The following is a 19,972-nucleotide window of genomic DNA, read 5'->3' on the forward strand; positions in this document are numbered from 1 at the left end:
CGCACAGTTCAAAAGATTTTGGTCAGCATTGATTGGTCTGATGTAATGGTCTTGCTGCTCGAAAACATCTGAATCGAAGCTTCTTGAAGTTACAGTCCATGCTTACAGTTCAACGAGAGACCCATAGATTATCAATCTGCTGTGAATGAGAGACCATTTATTTTGCAATGTAGTCACGTCACGTCTCCTCACATAGAGATGGGACTAAATTCATTCAGCTCCATAAACGTAGCTCTCCACCTCAGTCCCCCTCCATGCTCCCATTTTCATTCTCTTTTCATCACAACCCTCAGCTACATTCACCTCAGAAAAATAAAAAAAAAAACCCCAAAAACCACCACTGCAGTGCAGTTAATGGGGTCTGTCACATTCATCAGAATGAAATATGCATGTCAATTTGTTTTAATTTCCACCTCATAGCTTTCACTCTTTTTTTCTCCTTTTTGTAATAAAAATGTAATTTCACTCTTCTTCTGAGAATATGTAATTGGGGTCTTGGCATAACTTCCTGTTGAACACTTTTAATTGAAATGTATTATTCTGTTCCTTTCACAACAATTGCAATGTGCGGTCAGTTAATCAGACGGGTTTTAACATATTTTGTACCACATTATCATATGTAACTAAACAATTGAAAAAACACCCAAAACAAAGTTATTACTGTGTAGGTCCCACTTGTGCTACCAGAAGCTCTTGGGGTGTCCTCTGGCATTAGGAACATGTATCCACTCGGCGTTGCAGCGTGGAGTGTCTGTGGATCTGGTTTGTTCCAGTTGTTGTTGCTGGGGAGTTTAGGGGCCGGTTCAAGCCTTTGGGCTCTTTGTCGTTCCTGAGCAGTTTTTGTAGTGTGGCAGGGTGCATTGTCTGGCAATTATGGGGCTTGTCATGCAGATAATTGCCAAAACCCAAGGTTTTCCATCAGTGTGGTATCCATTTCACCTGTCAGTGGTTTTAATGGTCCAGCTGATGTGGGTAGAATATGACAAATATTTTCTTCTTTAACAATTATGAATTCTTAAGTAATGCATTTATCCAGTCGTGAAGAATGTGTTGTTGTGTGGGGTGTTTTGTACGCTGACATTTGTCAGGCTGGAAAGGGTTTCTTGTCTTCACACTGCAGTTTGTTGATGATGAGTTGATCAAATTCTATACGACTCACTAATCGCTTGACTGCAAGCAACTGACAGTCATTGTTTCAAATTGTTCAGCCATTGCTTTAAATTGAGAATCAATGAATACTTACACACAACACAACAGAAATCCACACAGACTTGGGTGCCTGATGGCTGAGTACCACAGAGCGGGTAGCTGTAAATAAAAGACAGAAATATAATTTTCAAGTCGTGCACATCTGAAAACTAACATAATTAACAATTTGTCCATTATTTGTAACTTATAGGAATCATCAAGCATATGGTTGAAATGTCACAAAACGAGGATAAACTCATTTTCCTTTCAGCACACTGATAATCTGTGCAGGGATCAATTTGCCTTTGCTTTCTGTGCCAGCCTGTTCATTTCTCAGGGTGTCAAACTCTATTTCAAAGACATGTACAAGGTGTCCTTTGGTGTTCATGCCATGAAGCACCAGGTTTTGCTATGGTCTGTCACTCCCAAATTGTCACACATGGATGCTTCGGATCATATTGAAACACATTCTCTATGCACAGTTTTTCAGCGTGGACTCTGTGTTGTGTCATATTTTAACCTGAATTTCTATATTTTCTTAAATCTGAGTAGTTTTTAGGACCCAAAAAGGCAGTAAAAACGATTCACAAAACACAACCCCCCATCTCCAAGCTGTCAACATTATGATCTACAGTACTAACACCTCTCCAACCTTCTAATGCAAAATTTATTAAGAGGGACTTGCCTCTCATTGTCCAGTACTGCCCTGGCTAGTGAAATGAGACACAATATCTGGCATTTAGACTCTGTTACATAGAAAAGCAGTGTCCAACAATGATAAGAAGTAGGACAGGACCCCCAGGACTGTAGACACTGATAAAGATCAAGCAGGGGGAGACTTAAACCCTTTCTCTATATGGCCAGGTTGAGGTGGGGAGGAGGTGAGACGGGTCTGAATCTGATGGCGTGGGTTGCTTTGAGCTATGGATTTGCGGACCAAAATGCATTTTGGGGCTTGTCTGCGATTCGGACATGGAACTGCTTCCACCCTAAGTGAGAGATCAAGTCCATGGCTTAAAGACAATATTTAATAGGCCACAGTGTTGTTGGAGTTAAAAGATTGTTTTTTTTTTTTAATCGTGCAAAAATGCTGACTTAAATAGACGGAAAAAAAATCACAGAGAACCAAGCCTGGGCAAAAACAAATGAAGAGGGAGAGAAGGCTCTAAGCCAGCTATGTAGAGCACCACCAGATTATGAAATCAAGACTGCTGGTAACTCCCATCTCAATTAAAAATTAATAAACAAATCTTGAAAAAGAGTTTTGGTAAAACAAAAAGCCAATGCTGCCCCGCAACTGCTACACTTCCTCTGGCTTCATATGCAGATGGGCCAGCCGCCACAGCTAATCAGCACTAAAGCAGCATAAACACAGGAAGCAATTAGCTCAACCCACATCGCTTTGGTTCCTAGCAGACATTCCAGGCTTCGGCTGCATAGGTAACCCTCTAATGTAATTGCCATCTTGTCTTACGTCTCCCTGCAATATCCCTTAATCACATTAGTAGTCACATCAACCTGGAACCTGCCCATTTCGTGTCACCATTGGATGTTTTGTTTTCTCCATTGTCACTTGAATTGGCAGACTATCACTGACCTTTGACGGTCTATGGTTTATGTCTAGTGGTCTGTGAAGACCACTAGACACTTTGGTAGTTGATTTAAAAAACAGACACTTTAAATGTGCTGGTCCATTTAGATGCAAGTAACATTCAGCTATCCCATCAGGATCTGTCAGAAGTCCAGTATTTGAGACCCTGAAATGAACAATCATAATTCTGCAAAGCAGCTCTACAAATGCTCACAACACAAGGCTTTGCTGGCTTTGGCTATCCATGTCTGTTTAATAAAATGCAATTTCTGGGCTAATGAAAATCCACAAGTCTAAATTATTTGAACATAAAGCAAAAGCTAACCTATATTTGCCAACAATACTTTTCTATGACGCTCTTCAGTAGCTTGTTCCAGCATTTCAGCGTGGATAGGGTGTGTAAAATGTGCCCTAATGGATACAAAAGACAACTAAAAATACAATACAATGACCCAGTTTGTAAAAAAAAATAAATAAAATGAAACACTTTTCCTTTGATAGCGCTCCACAGGGCCTTTGACCTATTGAAGAATAACAATGGAGCAATCCGATAGGGTAACATTCAGCGTGCGATGAGGTAAGTGTCGGATTATTGATCTGGCAGCAAAACCTCCCCCTTTACAACTTCGATCACCAGGTCTGTGGAGCTGCTGCTCTGCCCACTCATCACCGAATGTTTTGCACCAACACTCAAGTGTCCTCCCCCGGTCTCTCTCTCTCTCTCTCACTCACACACACACACACACACACACACACACACACACACACACACACACCCTCTTCATAGTTTTCAGAAAAGACAATCTTTGCTCTGAGACGAGGCGAGGAGTGAAGTGACCTTTCAATCATTCCTCCAGGAACGGTGAGGGGCGGAGCTTCTCCCTGACAGAAGATTGGAAAAACGCCTGCCCGGATTTTGTTGCTAGGCAGCGAGACCCAGCAATGACAGTGTGTCAACAATAAGAAGAGAATGAGAAATAGATTGCGCCTGGTCGCTTGAGATGAGAGGGCATTTGATTCATGGCTGCTCTGTGTGTGAGCTCCTTCAGTTGTTCAGGGCAGTGTTGAAACACTTATTTTTCCCTTATGTCAAACCGGTAATGTCTCCTCATATTAAGCTGATCCTCACCTCGAGTTTAACCATGTGAAAACACAACAGAGGCAGGTTTTGCATCGGTTAATGGTGCTTTGGAGGATCTAAACTGTAAATCACAAATGGATGATTGTTTCTAATGTATTAATGTATTCTTTAATCTTGAGCTTTTTAGCAGTATCTAACAGTATTATACTGATGTAGTTTTTTTTTTTAATTATGTAGAAATGTACTCCTTCTAAAAACCCATTAGCCCATTACATTTCTTACTTAACAATTTGGATGATCATTAAGGTAACAAGGCTTTTCGGGGGGGGGGGGCATCTCAAAGATGTTTATTTTATGTTTTTCTCAGAGCTCTTCTCTTGGCCAGCCACAGAGTGAAAAAACAATCTCTTATGACATACATCTATTTACTAATGGACACATTGGTGTTTGAGGTTTTAGTTTTATTTGCTTTTTTTTCTTTCTCAGTTCCCATGTCTTCTCTCTGTGGTTGTGTCTTTGCCCCCCCGGGTTTTTTCTTCAAATTCTTCTTCCTTTTTTTTTTTTCCATATCTTCTTGTCATCAAGTTTTTAGCATCCAGCCTTAACAGCAACAATTTCAATCAAGCCTTTGTGACAGCCAGGAATGAATTTTTTACAGCACTGTGGAGGAATTTTGGCCCACTCATCTTTGCAGAATTGTTGTAATTCAGCCACACTGGAGGGTTTTTGGTCATGCCACAGCATCTCAATCGGATTCAGGTCAGGACTTTAACTAGGCCACTCCGAAGTCTTTCTTTTGATTTTCTTGATTTCCACTCCGAACCCAAGTGCGCTTCAGCTTGAGGTCATGAATAGATGGCTGGACATTCTCCTTCAGGATGTTTTGGTAGGCAGCAGAATTCATGGTTCCATTTACCACAGCCTTCCAGCTCCTGAGGCAGCAAAACAGCCCCAGGTCAACACAATACAACCACCATATTTTACTGTTGGTATGATTTTCTGAAACGCTGCGTTACTTTTACACCACATGTAATTGGATTGTCTTGTCAGTCCACAGAGTATTTTCCCCAAATTCTTGGGGATCATCAAGATGTTTTCTGGCAAAACTGAAATGAGCCTTTATTCAATCCTTTTGCTCAGCAGTGGATTTTGTCTTGGAACTGTGCCAAACACGCCATTTTTGCCCAGTCTCATAATTATGGTGGCGTCATCAACACTGACCTTAACTGAGTCAGAAAGTTTTCAGTCAGAAAGTTGAATTTAATTACTGGAATGCAACAGGAACTCAAATAGCAAATCATTGCGACTAAGGTCTGCAGAAGAACATCTCTTAATTCAGGCTGATGCTGCTGAAGTAATGATGTGGGAGATATTTAGTACTGGCTAATCAAGATGTCACAGAATCTGCAAAACTGGTTATGGGTTTAAGTCAACATGGAAGTGCTTAAAACCAGCATTTAAAAAAAAAAAAAAAAGATTATTTTTTTACGGCCACCAGGTGGCGATAACAGTGGTTGCAAAGTTACTGTCATGCTTCTGCACCTGTCATTGATGGCTGTAAATTAAATAAAAGATGATTCCCAAATAAATGGCACACAGGCCTTTTTAGCGTTCATTAAAATCTGGAAAGCAGTTTAAGCAGAGTCTAAATCGGTGCAGTATTGATTTTAATGTGTCAGACTATCAGAGTAGAGAAGACTTCCAGACTTCATACTGAGTTGGAATCTGAGGTTTCTATAGGTTTTGTTTTTGCAGAGCTAGCCGTCTGTGGTGAGACGAAGCACAGAAAAATGAGTTGTACTGATGTCCTAAATGGGAGTTTGATCACTTCTTAATAGTTCATTGCCTCTTTCAGAGCCCATTACCCTTGAGAGAATTGTCATTGTGGTGGGAGACTCATCTGCAGTGCAGGTGTTGTTCATATTGATGGTGCAAAATTCAATTCAAAGAGGAAAAAAAAAAGTTACTTAAAAGAATCCTGTTTGACAATGTGCTTTGTTGAATACTTGATCTGTACTGAATCTTTGTGTATTTCAAGGACGAAAACAATGACTCACAAACATGTTAAAAGTTGCTTTCTTTCTGTGTCTTATCCCAGCAACCAGACAAGCTTCAGTAGGTACACAAATTTGGCTGGTTAGATAAAAGATGTAATTTAAACATGGGTTGAGTCAAACATAGGGTTCCACATCTTAGGATTTGACATATCTATTTGTCCAGGAAATACACTCTTGTTGGATTTAGGATTTTTGTTTTGTTTTTGTTGTTTGTTTTATCTTCATCCAGTGTAAGGAAAGGAGAAGGATAAGAGAAAAGAAATGATTAAGAGTGGGAGAAATGACAGGCAAGGAGGCAAGGAATCACACTTTTCTGTGATGGTGGTGGGGCTGAAACAGCATGAGACAAAGTGAACGTGCAGGAGGGGGGCAGAGAGAGATGGCCAAGTGTGGAGAGTCCCTCAAAGGAACCACAAGTGGCCCACTGTTCCCCTGCAGCAGCACCTGCCTCGCCACCTCCCTCCTCTTCATTAACCAGCAACAGAACACTTCTTAAGGCCAGTCAAAGGGAGGCGGGGGATGGTTATTAAGTGTGTGTGTTTGTGTGTGGATTTGCAACAGTGTGCATGTGTGTTTATTAGCTCACAAAGACGTTCACATGGGTAGGTTCTGCCAGGTAATTCATGGTGGAAAACCAAAAAAAACACAACTGAATTTCACTCATACGTTTAGGTTGTCAATTTAGTGCTTTAGGTAGTACCAGATAACATATAGGAGACTAATAACAAGGCCTTTATTTGAAACAGATGTAGACAAATGCAAACATCTAAATTATAGGAGTAACTGCACATACTGTCAACTATAATATTGTTGGCAGCTAATAAACCTAACATCACCTCTATGAGTTGATGAAATGTCTTTTTTGATTGATGAGCTCATGTACAAGACACGGCATTGCTCACAAGATAGTTCTAATGTTGAAAGTAAAAACATAAGGTAATAAGCACAAATATTGATTTTTATTGAGCTGTAACCTTTGAATTCCTTAGCCAGCTGCTAGAGCTAATCACGTTAGGCTATTTTGTCTTTTTCACAAAGTGTGTTGTGGGGAAAAAAACAAAACAGGTTTGATCCAGGAGTTGAAGTTTTATCACAACAGCTTTGGTACATATTTCAGGATGTCAGGGGAGCAGATTGAGCTCTTTGGTAAAGTTGGCAGCAGAGAAATAATTTCAGAGAGCCGACTGACCTGGAACAGCATTTAGCTGTGTGTTGATGTAAAACTGTATTATTTTACTATTTCCATATCATTGTCTATTCAGTACCGGTGCGTGTTTTAAGCTACAAGCACTGTTGTTGCCAAACGCAGTGGTCTGATTAGTCAGATATGATTATTCAAATGTGAAAAACTGGAAAAATCTAACTTGATCCAGAAAATTAATGCTGCAAATTCATGCGAATAGATGCGGAGAGTGTGAAAATATTTTAACACATGAAAGCTGAACATAGCTGAACATATGAGCTGTTGTGCTATAGCAGTCAAATACTTCTTTCTTTAAATGTTAACAAAAAAGAAAACACAACTTACTTAGCTCCATGCACTCACTTTAATCATTTCAACTGCTTATAAACTCCAATATCTAAGGCTACGTTCACAGGTGTTCACAGTTGCAGGCGAAGGCGCATCAAATCCGATTTTTTTGACCCTATGCGACCCATATCCGATCATGGTATGACTGTGTGAACAGCACAAATCCGATATTTTCAAATCCGATCTGGGTCACTTTTGTATGTGGTACTGAATCCGATACATATCTGATGTTTTAGAAAGCGACTGCTGTTTGAATGGTCATGTCGCATTAAATCAGTCTTTTACGTCACTGACACAAGACAGACGCCAATTATCAGCGCCGGAGAAGCGCCCGAGAAGACATCGCGAACGCTTCCTGGCCATCGAGTGTAGATGTCAGTGAAACTGTTTGGAAGACAACGTTGGAGATACGTGAACATTTTATTTGTACTATATAATCTGCAGATTCTGACAGAAATCTGCAACTATCCTTCGAAGCACCGCTCATCTCTAAAACAGCAATAAGGATCATTATTAGGCCATATGTAAATAACAAAATAACTTTATAACTTGAAGCAAAATTTGGGAAACGTAAAGTCCGAAACAAGTCTTTATATTAAGGGCCATCAGTCAAACAATATTGTTTGGTCAGGGTCTAAACAGAGCGCGTTGTGTGTGACGTCTTCTTTTGCGCATGCGGGCCGCTTTGAGGGTTCACACTAGAGCGCATTTGCTGTCACATTTTATTTGTAGTATGAACAAGCAGACAAAAAAATCGGATTTGATCAAAAAATCGGAATTGAGCATTAAGACCTGCAGTGTGAACGTAGCCTAACTAACCTACCACAAGACAGCAACTCAGTGCATTTAGGCATGTAGACGTGCTCAAGATGGCATGCTAAAGTTCAAACTGGGCATCTCTGAATGACACCTTTATATCACTTATTGCAACCAGTGTATGCAGAAGAGTCTCTCTGAACACACAGCCATCAAACCTTGAAGCAGAAGTTGACGTAAACCAGTGTAATATGCTGGTTATTTCGCTTTTTAGCTGCCAGCCTTAGTTGAATGCGCTACTTACTAGTAATCGGTAATAAAAATGGCAAGGTTAGAATGACCACATCATCAAGCCTTGGACCTCAGTTTAAATTAACGGTGGTAAAACTTTAGATGTGTTATTGACTTCCCCTACCTTCCTTGAAAACCAATGCAGGCGAACAAAAGAGGAATTTTTGAAAAGCAATTTCTTACAAGGGCGAATCCAGCAGCCAGTTAATGACAGGCCGAGTCTTTGCGTGCTGCCTGTCGGAGATAATTACACCACAGATAATTGGCTTGTTGATTTGGATCCATTAGTGAAGCCTACTGCTTTCCAAGAATGCATGACTCGTAATGTTCCCTTTATTTTCATTCTTGCTGCAGATTGAAAAAAATGCTTTTTGAGGACTGTTGCTGGATTCTGGGAAAAAAGGAGCGTTTCCAGTGAAGACCACATTCAGTGTGCAATGGGTAGAAGTCCACAGTGACCATTTTCAGTTGAAGTTGACGTTTACTTCCTGCTTTTGCTAGATTTACCTTCAAACTTGTAGCACAATATTAAAAGTAGACAGCCATAACCTTGCTATTCTAAAAGAAGTCAGATGGCAGCATTAAGGGTGGCTGGTTGGCTTCAGTTGCATTGATCAGCTTAGACAGGTAACCAGCTGATTGGAAATAAGATGAATGATCTGCTATCAATATCCATTTTTAAAAACTTCTAATTAAGTGGTGGAAATTAATTAATAACCTCTTAAAGGCTTACAATCCTTGTTTTTCCCCCAAGAGACAGGGCTGACATGGTAGGTTACTGTTACAGATGCACTCCACAAAAATGCAGCGTCCCTGGTTGGTATGATATTCTTCGCTGTCATTGCTTGGCGCTTTAACCCTTTCACACATAGTGGTCACTACAGTGAGCAGATATTCAAAGGCTGTTTTCTTGTATTGGTGTCAGTGTTGATGGTATACTTGTACATAAACCACTACATTGGACACTGATGTGTCACTTCATACCCTGCCACCCACCTCGTTTAATGCTACTATAGATGTATGACGTGTTTCATTGTAATTATTGTTATTTAACGCTGTCGTGCATGAATTATGACAACCTCAATCAGGATTTTTTCTCAAGTATTTTTATTCATCTTTAGGCTTGAAAAGATTAATAAAAATACTTAAGAAAAAAATCCTGATCACTTGTGTCAAGCATGAGAAAAGAGAGACACTGCTATGCTAATGTGCCTTATGCCTGTTGTTATGTGTCACTGACAATCTGTGGTTATTGCTTCCTGTTTGGATGTCCCTTAAGTGTCTTTGTGTCATTTCTCCAGTAAGCACATTTTATTTTAAAGCCTGTCTTTCACTGTCCGAAGTTACCATTACACTTGGGCTCAATTCCAATCCGACTCCTGCACTGCCCAATTCCAGGATTAATTTACCTCCATGTGGAGTCACATCACACCTGCGGCTGCTGAAGGATCACTTAATTTTGTCAGAGTAGCAGGTTTGAGAAACGGCACCTTGCAATTAGCATCTTCAGAAATTCATACCATTAATAGATGTCTCAGTAAGATTATGTTCAGCACTTACTGGCAAATGCAGCTATTCAAAAAAAATAATAATACCAAAAATTTGTAAAAGACAGGTATGCAACACATACAAGCTTGCATCTGTGCAGGCCTCCAAAAACAAAAACCAACAGCACATAGGTCAACATGGATGGCACGGTACACGGGTCGAATACTGAATGGTTTGACAGTTGACCAAAACGGGAAGGGAGTGAAAAAGGAGTTAACTATAAAATGGAGAAGTTCATAAAAATATCTTTTAATTGCTTTTAACTGTCACTTTCACTTAGACACTTTTTATGTTATAACTTTATTATAACTTTAATTTTTCTCTGTAGCAGGCAACAGCAACACAAGCAAGAGTAGCCCACGGGGTTGGTTGTTTGTGACGCTGCTCACTGATGATAGTAAACAGCAACAACAACATGTAAGTGACGATCTGTAAAGTTGTGTTTTGCACCATCAACTATGGTTCAGTGTGTAACATGTAGCATGAATCCTATTATCTATAATTTTGACATTTAATAATGTTCAATAATGGTTCAGTGACGTGTTTTTTTTTTTTTGTTTTTTTTTCTTTTCTTCCAATTTTAATATAACTGTGTTCTTCTGGATACAGACTCATTTCCTTCTTTTTCACACGTAATCCCCCAAATATTTTAATCTCTCTGCAAGCATACAGTACACATTGTTCCTATACGCATTTCTACATGTCTGGTATGTATGGTATGTATAACTGGTATGTGTGTGTCTGTCTCTGCACATCCTCTCAGGCTACGACTGTCAAATAAAGGCACAAAACAGAAATAGAAAATGAAATCTTGACTTGGAGGAGCGGCACAGGTGGAACTAATAACTTTAACGACAGCTCTGTTCCATTTAAGTGTCCGACTAAGCCGCTGCAATGAGCCATACAAGACAAAACTAATTTGGTAGCAGCCTTCACTAATGTTATCAATTTTCTGCTCTAACATGTCAGAATGTCTGCTGTGAAATGTTGTGATAAAGTGTCTTCTTAGATTGCGACTGACAGCAAGAGCCTGGATGCATGACGGCCTTTACACACGTTTTACAAGCCAAATTCTAAAATAAAGCCTCGTGGTTTTAAAGGGTGTAAATCTATTTGTGGAGACAGAAAGTTTGCTTTACTCACTTCCGCCCACATCATTTGGCAGCAGAGCCTCAACATCATGTGTGTACCATAGCCTGCAATCATGACAGCGCCCACTAGGATTTTTTTTTTTCTTTTGGTGCCTGCTGGAAATAGCAATATGTATAGACAGAAAAGTGAACATACATGAATGTTAACCTATTTAGTTTAGTCTTTTAATTAAGCAGCGGAACTCAGATTTCTCAATTAATGTAAAACTGAACAAGCTAGACATAGCTGAGGTTATTACTGAAGGAAGAAAAATGGATGAATGGGTAAAAATATCTAAAATACTGACTTTAGGTTTATTCCTATATTAAAGTATTTAATACCTTTTTTATTGGACTGTCTTAAAAAGAGATTTCTAAAGATTCAGGTTAGATTTTCTGTAAAAGACCAAAGGATGTGATGCTATGCTAACAGTAGCTTGGAAACTGAGTCATAAAAGTCAACAAACAACAAACAAGACTCCCAGCACCAGAGCTCCAGCACAAACTATACATAATGAAAAAAAAGCAAGCAAGCTAAGGTCAGGAAGTTTACTTCTACATTTAGATAAGTTATATGAGGAAATTTGTCCATGTCTGCAGAGAAGCTAATGTTGGCTAAAACTAGCATGTTTTTCTACCATCATCTTCTTGGTGTCCTGAAAGCAGATATTCTCCCCTTTGGAAACTTGCTTGATTAAAATTTAGAAAATGAACTTAATTCAGGTAACATCTAATAAAACTTTAAGTCACTCAGCCCATAAACTCATTAGAAAAGTGTCTCCTGAGGTCCGGTGTTCTGGGAATCCATCCTACCTGACAAACCATCCTACCCATTGTTTCTGCGCATGCGCACAACACGAAATTAAGTGGCGAACCATCCTATCTTTATGAATATTAGCTAGAAAAATACTCTGACAGGTAAAATTAAGTGCCAAACCATCCTACCTTTGTGAATGTGACCTACAATCATACTTTAACAGCTAAAATTTAGTGGCAAATCGTCCTACCTTTGTTAATCTGAGCTAGAAGCATACTTTAACAGCTAAAATTCAGCGGCGAACCATCCTACCTTTGTTAATATGAGCTACAAGCATACTTTAACAGCTAAAATTTAGTGGCAAATCGTTCTACCTTTGTGAACATGAGCTACAAGCATACTTTAACGGCTAAAATTAAGTGGCAAATTATCCTACCTTTGTTAATAAGAGCTAGAAAAATACTCTGACGGGTAAAATGAAGTGCCAAACAATGCTACCTTTGTGAATGTGACCTACAGGCATACTTTAACAGCTAAAATGAAGTGGCAAATCGTCCAGGCTTTATGAATATGAGCTACAAGCATACTCTGATGGGCAAAGTTAGGTGGCTAACCGTCATACCTACTTAAATTTGTGCTGGAATTACTCTGTGACAGCAGAAATGTGCATAAACTACTTACTGTAGGACGTTTTGCCAAAGTAGGATGGTTTGTCAGAACACCGGTTATCAGTGCATTCTGTTATTATTGCAGGCTTATGATTGGCCAGCAGTTCACCACCTGTTCTTTCAGTTTAAAAACTACTGCCTCAGGTCCCAGTCCCCAGGTTTCATGAGCACTTTTTAATGGAAACTAGAAAGTAAACCTTTGTTGGTAAAAATTAATATTAAAGTCATGAGGTAGCTCTCCTTTGCTTGTTCTCTCTTAAAACATTCCTCACTGCGTTTCGCCATGCTATATTCTTTAACTTGGGTTTGGGTGTTTTTGTCTTTGGGATGAACATTTTTTTTCTGAGAGGTTTGCTGGGTCTCAGATTTGGGTTTCATGCATTGCTAACGTTATCAATGCCTAAATCCTACCTGAGTGGATATAGCTAGATTGCTAGCTTGCCATTACTTTAATTTTACTAACATGATCCATGATGCTAACTTATTCATTTGATAAATAAGTTAGTATCATTTTACACATGACGTACATCGTGTGGCAACTTTAAACAGAGTGATGCGTCTTCCAGCCCGAAGATTGGTGGATTAGTCCTCAACTCTTCCAGTCTGCATGCTAAAATGTATGCGCGTGTGTGTGTGTGTGTGTGTGTGTGTGTGTGTGTGTGTGTGTGAGAGAGAGAGAATGTTAGATGAAAGGTAAAAGTGCTGTATGAATGAGTGTGTGACTGAGCGAAAGCACTTTGAGTGCTCACCTAAGTAGAATGGTGCTGTATTTGCTATTTACATCTCATCATTGTCTGGTTAATGCAAGCTAGCATACTAAAAATGTAAGACTAGAGTTCACTTGAGGGCCACAGGCATCATTACTGGTTTCCTGAGGTCACACGGAGCTCCTTTTTAATATGCATGTTGACTCCACATGGTTTTAACAGCTTGCATATTTGTAAGTATATAATAACTTCTGAAACCTACATGGGATCTTCCAGAGTGGGCTTAGTGCAAACACATGAGATTCATGTCTCACACACACACACACACACACACACCTCCTCAGTTAATGGGAAGGAGGACTCAACCAGCTGGTGGAGCCCACACTCACACCATACACACACAAACACAGACACCTAATCCCCCGTTCGATTTGTCACCCCTCCAAATCCTATTCATCCAACTTCCTATTCACTGCTGTAGAGCCACTACAGCGGAGTGTCTCCATCAGCCTCTCATCTTTGTTCTACGTCTCAATAGTTTGAGCCTCACAGCCAGTGTGATATACCGAGAAGCTGAACACATTCCCCGCACTGGAAAAAATTAAAAAAATAAAAATGCCAGGCTGAGTCATCTAATCGGGTGTTGAGCTTCAAAGAGATTGTTTTCCGAAAATAGTTTCACTTGAAAGAAATATTTATTTTGATAAACTGTCTCATGTTTACTACTGAGCATTTGATGGTATCAGGACTGCTCTCTGTGCGTTTTAATAATCCAAGAAATGTAAAGCTAAGGACGTGATTTTTTTTTTTTTAAAAAGATGTGATTTTTGTGGGAGGTTGTGTTTTCACAAGTAACTTTTACTTAAATACTTTCTTTACAGAGGATTTAAAGAGATTTTTGGTGCCAACAGTGTCAGTGAAGGTGAAAATCACAAGTTAATAAAGGACAGTATGCTATAAATAGTCTTTTTAACAGTGGCTATAAGAAGTGTATACAGGGCATAAGCATACGTACGGTGTTGTGCTGCACAAAAACAAAAATAATGACATCATACATAAGAACTTCTGTTGTTCAGCATATGTAGCCGCTTCCAGTCTAAGCGCTGTCTTCACAAACTACTTAACACTAATCTTAGGCCACCGTATGTGCACTGAGACAGTCTCGGCCTGAAGGCTAATCATATACTGGTACACACTGTCGGGGGTACTGACCAATGGCAGGGCTGCACAGAAACTGAGAATGAACTCTGGTGACCTCATATTATCACACCAGGTCACCCAATAAATGCCTTAATAGGTGTGATTAGAGGCCCAGGCTTAAAGACAGACACACAGGGAAACACAAAGCACTAATAAACCTCATTCACATTTTCGTTAGCTGTTGCTTAAACAAATCCAGTGTGGATGTCCTCTGAAAGCTACAGTGCTGTGAAAAAAGTGTTTGCCTATTTATTTATTTTTGTACATTTTTCATACTTGCATGTTTTAAATCTTCAAGCAAATGTTAACACTAGACAGAGATAACTGGACTGATTACAAAGTGTAGCTTTTAAATTATGATTTCAGTTAAGGGTAAAATTTTTATCCTGTGTGAGAAAGGAATTGCTCGCTAAACTAACAATTGGTTGTATGATCTTGTCAGCATGAACTGCAACTGGCAAGAGTTTTTTCAATCACTGTGGAAGAATTTTGGCCCATTCTTCTCTTGAGAAATATTTAAATTCAGCCAAATTGGAGGGTTTGTTTAAGATCGTGCCAAACATTTTAGACCTTAAAATCTTCTATTTTTTCCATCTTTTTTGGAGCCATTCAGATGTGGACTTGTTGGTGTGTTTCGAATCATTGTTGGATCACTCCTGCAGGGTATGAACTAATGACCGGACATTCTCCTTCAAGATTTTCTGCAGAATTCATTCATGGTTCAGTCACTTATGACAATTCGTCCAGGTCCTGAAGCAGCAAAGCAGCCTTAGTCCATCACACTACCACCGCCATGGTTGACTGTTGCTATCACAGTCTTTTTTTGAAATAATGTGTTAGTGTTACACCAGATATACCAGGACACAAACCTCGCAAAAACTCGCACTTTTGCCTCATCAGTCCACAGAATCTTGGGTATCAATTTTTGCCAAATGTGAGACGAACCATTGGGTTCTTTTTGGTCAGCAGCGGTTCTTGCGCTTGTACTCTCCCATCTACTCCGTTTTTGTCCAGTCTCTCTCTCTTTTTATTTTATTTATTTTTTACTGTTGAACTGTGAACACTGACCTTAAATGAGGAAAGTGAGGGCTGCAGTTCTGTAGATGTTGTTCTGTGTTCTTTTGTGACCTCCTGGATGACGTGGTCTTGGGGTCATTTTGGTAGGCCACTCACTCCTGGGAAGGTTCACCACGCTTCCAAGTTTTCTCCATTTGTTCGTAATGTCTCTCACTGTGGTTAACTGGAGTCTCGGTGCCTTACAAGAGGCTTTGTAACCCTTTCCAGATTAATAGACGTCAGTGATATTTTTATAGATGTCAGTCACATCGTTTCTCAGCTGTTTCTTTAGATCATGCCTTGACGTTTTGTTTTTAAAAATCTTTTAGTCTGTTTCACTTTCTATTCAAGTGATTTCATGAGTCATTAGGTCTAGCAGTACTCAGGACTGGGTGTAGCAAGTGAAACTGAACTCAACTTTCTAACAAATGAGGTTAACACGGGGGTCAGTTACAATTTCAGACGGAACCAAGTAAGTTTCATACCTTTTTCCCCCTAATAAATCAAATAATTATTTGAATCCTGTATTTATTCTGGTTATCTGTCTAATATGAAACTTTGTTTGACATGAAACGTGTGCAAAATATGTATTTAAAAAGAGAGAGAGAAGAAAAAAACTCAAAAAGGGCAAATAGTTTGTCACAGAGCTTTTCTGTTAAAGTCAGTAAACAGTAATCAGCGATTAAAATAAAGCAACTGTCCTTAAAACCTTTAGTAACCATTTTTAAACCCACATTTTAAAAAACCCAATAAACAAAAACAGGATTTAATTTTTTCTTTTTTCTTAAAAAAACACATCCCCATTCCTTTTGTTGATTTCAGAAGTACCAACTGGAGATATCACAGATTTGCAGCTCCACCATGTGGATAAAGTTAGCATTACATGTTAAGTGTTAAATATCAACATCAAAGCAAACATCAATGTTGTTTAAAAATATATTTTAAAAAGCACTAACAGACCAGATAGTGCCATAAAGTGAATGTATATTTGATTAAATATAAAGCCTGTGTCTCACACAGAAGCTATATAACATTTCAGTAACAACACATAGTCCTGAAGTAGGTCAAAAGTGGTTTTCTTCCTACAACAACACCTTTGAATAAAACCAAGTAACAGTGCAACTTTAATTGCTACATGATAAATTACTCTTACGTAAGGACTGTGTTCAGAGTGCTAAACATAAAACGGGTCCCTGGGTGTTGTCTGCATAAATCACTAGTAATACATTTGATGATATCTTTTAAAAACCAAAGAACAGGTCTGAAGAAAGTGGTACAGTAGGAGAAATCATGTTCAGTTAAAAAACATGTTGCATCACCTCTCCACAGAGGCCATTTTCAGTCTGTAGATGAGCAGCAGTCAGAAATCTGACACTTATCTAATGTGCAGGAAAATCTGACCACCATATAGCAGACTGTATATAAACTCGTAAAACTCTAAATTTGCTGAACTAAACCTGTGGTGTTGAACCTGCAATGACTCTTTCCCCCTCTTTGTTTGCCATTTTAATACAATTTAAATGTACAGTGTAAGCAACACTATGGTATTAATATCCTGTATGTATGCAGTTTATTTACCCATCTGTTGTATAGCGCAAGTACAGCATCCACAGTCTTTTTTTACTTCTGGTGTATGCCAGATCAGAATGTGGCTGATTTAAAAACTCCACTCTGTAGATCAGACAGCTGATGGGCAGGTATACCTGAAAAGCATCTGCCTGCTGTACTGATAGGTAACAACATGATAAGACACTGAATTCTGTGGCTTTATGTTAGCAAACTGTCAGTTAAAAATATTAATGATAGCTACCTTAATTTTTGCATTCTGGTATTATTATTTGTATTTTCTAGACTTTGTTAGAGCAGCTTTGCTTGACTCACAGCTCTAAATTTTTATTTATTTATTTTTTGGCCTTGTACAGCCCTTCAGCTCACCAACTGTACTTTACTTCCTTTCCCTTTAAGCCAACTTTATTCTTGTTGGCTGACTCCCTTAAAACAGAAGGTTTGAAGAGAAGATGTGTTGGGCTTTTATGCTCACTATCAAATCTCTGTGATGCAACTGGGAGCTTATTCTGCTTATCCAATTCAGGGTCACGGGGGCGCTTATCCCAGCTGTCTTAGGGTGAGAGGTGGGGTACACCCCGGACAGGTTGCCAGTCTGTCACAGAGCTAACACACAGAGACAGACAACCAGTCACACTTAAGTTGCCCATAGTGTAGAATTGTGTAGAATTCTGTGTAGAATTATCAGTTAACCTAACCCCACTATCTGCATGTCTTTGGACTGTGGGAGGAAGCCGGAGTACTTTGATTGATTGACCAATACTAAGAACAATAAGAAATTCCAAGGAAGTCTGATTCATTGGACAAACTCGATGGAATAATAATAAAGAAGGACTGCCTCCTCCTTCAACTTACCTTAAATCAAAAGCTAAATGGTTCAAACTTGGACACAACTTGCTGTTCCAACAGAACGATGATCCTAAACACACATCAGAACTAGCTTTAGAATGGATAAATAAGGCTAACATTAAGCTTCCCAAAGGCCTGACCTCAACGCTAAACTTTTATAATATCACTGTTCCAATTCACAGCAGACCAAAATGACACATGAAATGTCTCAGTTGCCCTGATGGACATTGCCTCACTGCTTCTGGCTGTGTTTTCTTGCTCAGTGCTGAGTTTTGTGTTGCTTTGCATTAGTTTAGGCTATAAATGCTGTATGCTGTGTTGCATTGGTTAACGCTACCTACTTGCACCTGAATTAAGTAAAAATAAAATAATAAGAAAATATCTTCATCATTCACTGTGATCTAACTAATCTGAGAATCAAAGCTTTTGTAAATTGAATTCACTTATTGGTTCATTGTTTTTCTTAAAGATGTAAAGTTGCTGTCCAGTAATATATCTTTGCATGTCTGGCAAGTGTTAAACTAAACCAGAAATGTGTTTAGTGTGTCTCCCTGAATAGTTCTGCTCCCACATGCATCATGTGTGCAGAAGTGGGTGTGTTTGCAGCCAGTAGAGGGAGGTGGAGTTTCATATTAGGACACAAGAACAACATGCCCCAACGCTGATACAGAAGTTTACATTGAATGTAGATGCTGGGACATTTTAAATGCAGTCTTTCCAGCATCAAGACACAGAAACTTTCTCTGCTGTTAACCACACCATCTGCAAAAGGACATTTCTTCTTCTCCTCCCTGTGGAGAACCAGTTTGTCCCCTACTGTTGGTGTTTAACACCCAACTTTGTCTGTTGGCTTCCATTACCCAGCAAACAATTTAAAGTTCAGTGAAGACCTTGGAAGATGTATTAACAGCACTAACATAAAGTGATATGTTTGTGCATCATTTACTGTGGGCTCCAAACCACACCAATACCTGAGTATTAATAGGTTTCATTTGGCAGCTTTGATCTCTTCATCTCTGCTCTGTCTTATCATTTCTCCCAGATCTTTATTTTCTCCTTCATTAATTTTCCATCTTTTCTCATTCTCTTGATTTCTGTGCTTTGACTAGCAAATGATCGACTTTCAACTCATTTATCTTTTCTTTTTTTTAACCTAAGGCTCATCTTTAATGTCCCTTTTCCGCTTCTCCTCCTTTTCTTGCTTTTTTTCACTTCCACTTTTGGTCTTTTCCCATACCTTCCTTTCAACTTCACTTACTTTTCAATGCTTTGACTGCTTGCCATCAATTCTTCTGCCTTGCTATTGGACCCATCTTCTTCTCCCTTCCTCAGATATTTCATCAGATATTGAATCTGACTCATCGATACAAGCACACTCCGAGTTTCTGTCTTTATTTCCTGCCTTTACTCCTTTTTGAGATGTCTCTTCCACAGTGCTGCCAAAGCTGTTCCTCACCTTCCTCTCATTCTCTCCAGCCTGTGACTCATCCTCCACTCTCCTGTGTTATTTTTTCCCCTCGGTGTGCATCGGTGTTGATGCTGGTATGTGCGAATAGCTGATGTCGTGCAGATAAATCCAGATGCTCCAACTCACAGCTTGTGAACAGAATTAGCACACAGGACAGAAAATTACAGCACTTTGTTCAGGATTAATGGTTCATGCTGTAAAATGCTTAATGCCATGGCGAGTAATTTTAAATAATGAGCAATGGCTGTGCTCACTTAGTGATGCCCAAACACTGCACAGCATTGCAAACTGGTGTTTAATTGCATTATTTTAAAGCTCAGAGTAAAGACAAACCTCCTATTTTGTTTCTTCAGAGTTGCCGTAATTTTTCTGGTAGCATTCCTCAGAGATTTTGGTCCACACTGACATGGTAGCGTCACATTTGCTGCAGATCTGTTGGCTTCACATCCCCAGATCTTCCACCAATCCCCAAAGGTGCTCTGCTGAACTGAGATCTTGTCATGCTCAAGAAACCAGCTTGAAATGATT

At 39.3% G+C, this 19,972-nt stretch overlaps 1 long non-coding RNA gene across 1 annotated transcript; it reads right to left on the bottom strand.

The window, feature by feature from the left end:
* Positions 1-15,831, bottom strand: LOC112847762 (uncharacterized). Its single transcript, XR_003221524.1, has 3 exons — positions 15,574-15,831; positions 1,244-1,308; positions 1-963 (listed from the first exon to the last, which is right to left on the bottom strand). It is a non-coding gene; the product is annotated as an uncharacterized LOC112847762 (long non-coding RNA).
* Between the last annotated feature and the right edge of the window lie 4,141 nt (positions 15,832-19,972).

Source organism: Oreochromis niloticus, linkage group LG9 (assembly GCF_001858045.2).
Source record: "Oreochromis niloticus isolate F11D_XX linkage group LG9, O_niloticus_UMD_NMBU, whole genome shotgun sequence".
Taxonomy (NCBI): Eukaryota; Metazoa; Chordata; class Actinopteri; order Cichliformes; family Cichlidae; genus Oreochromis; species Oreochromis niloticus.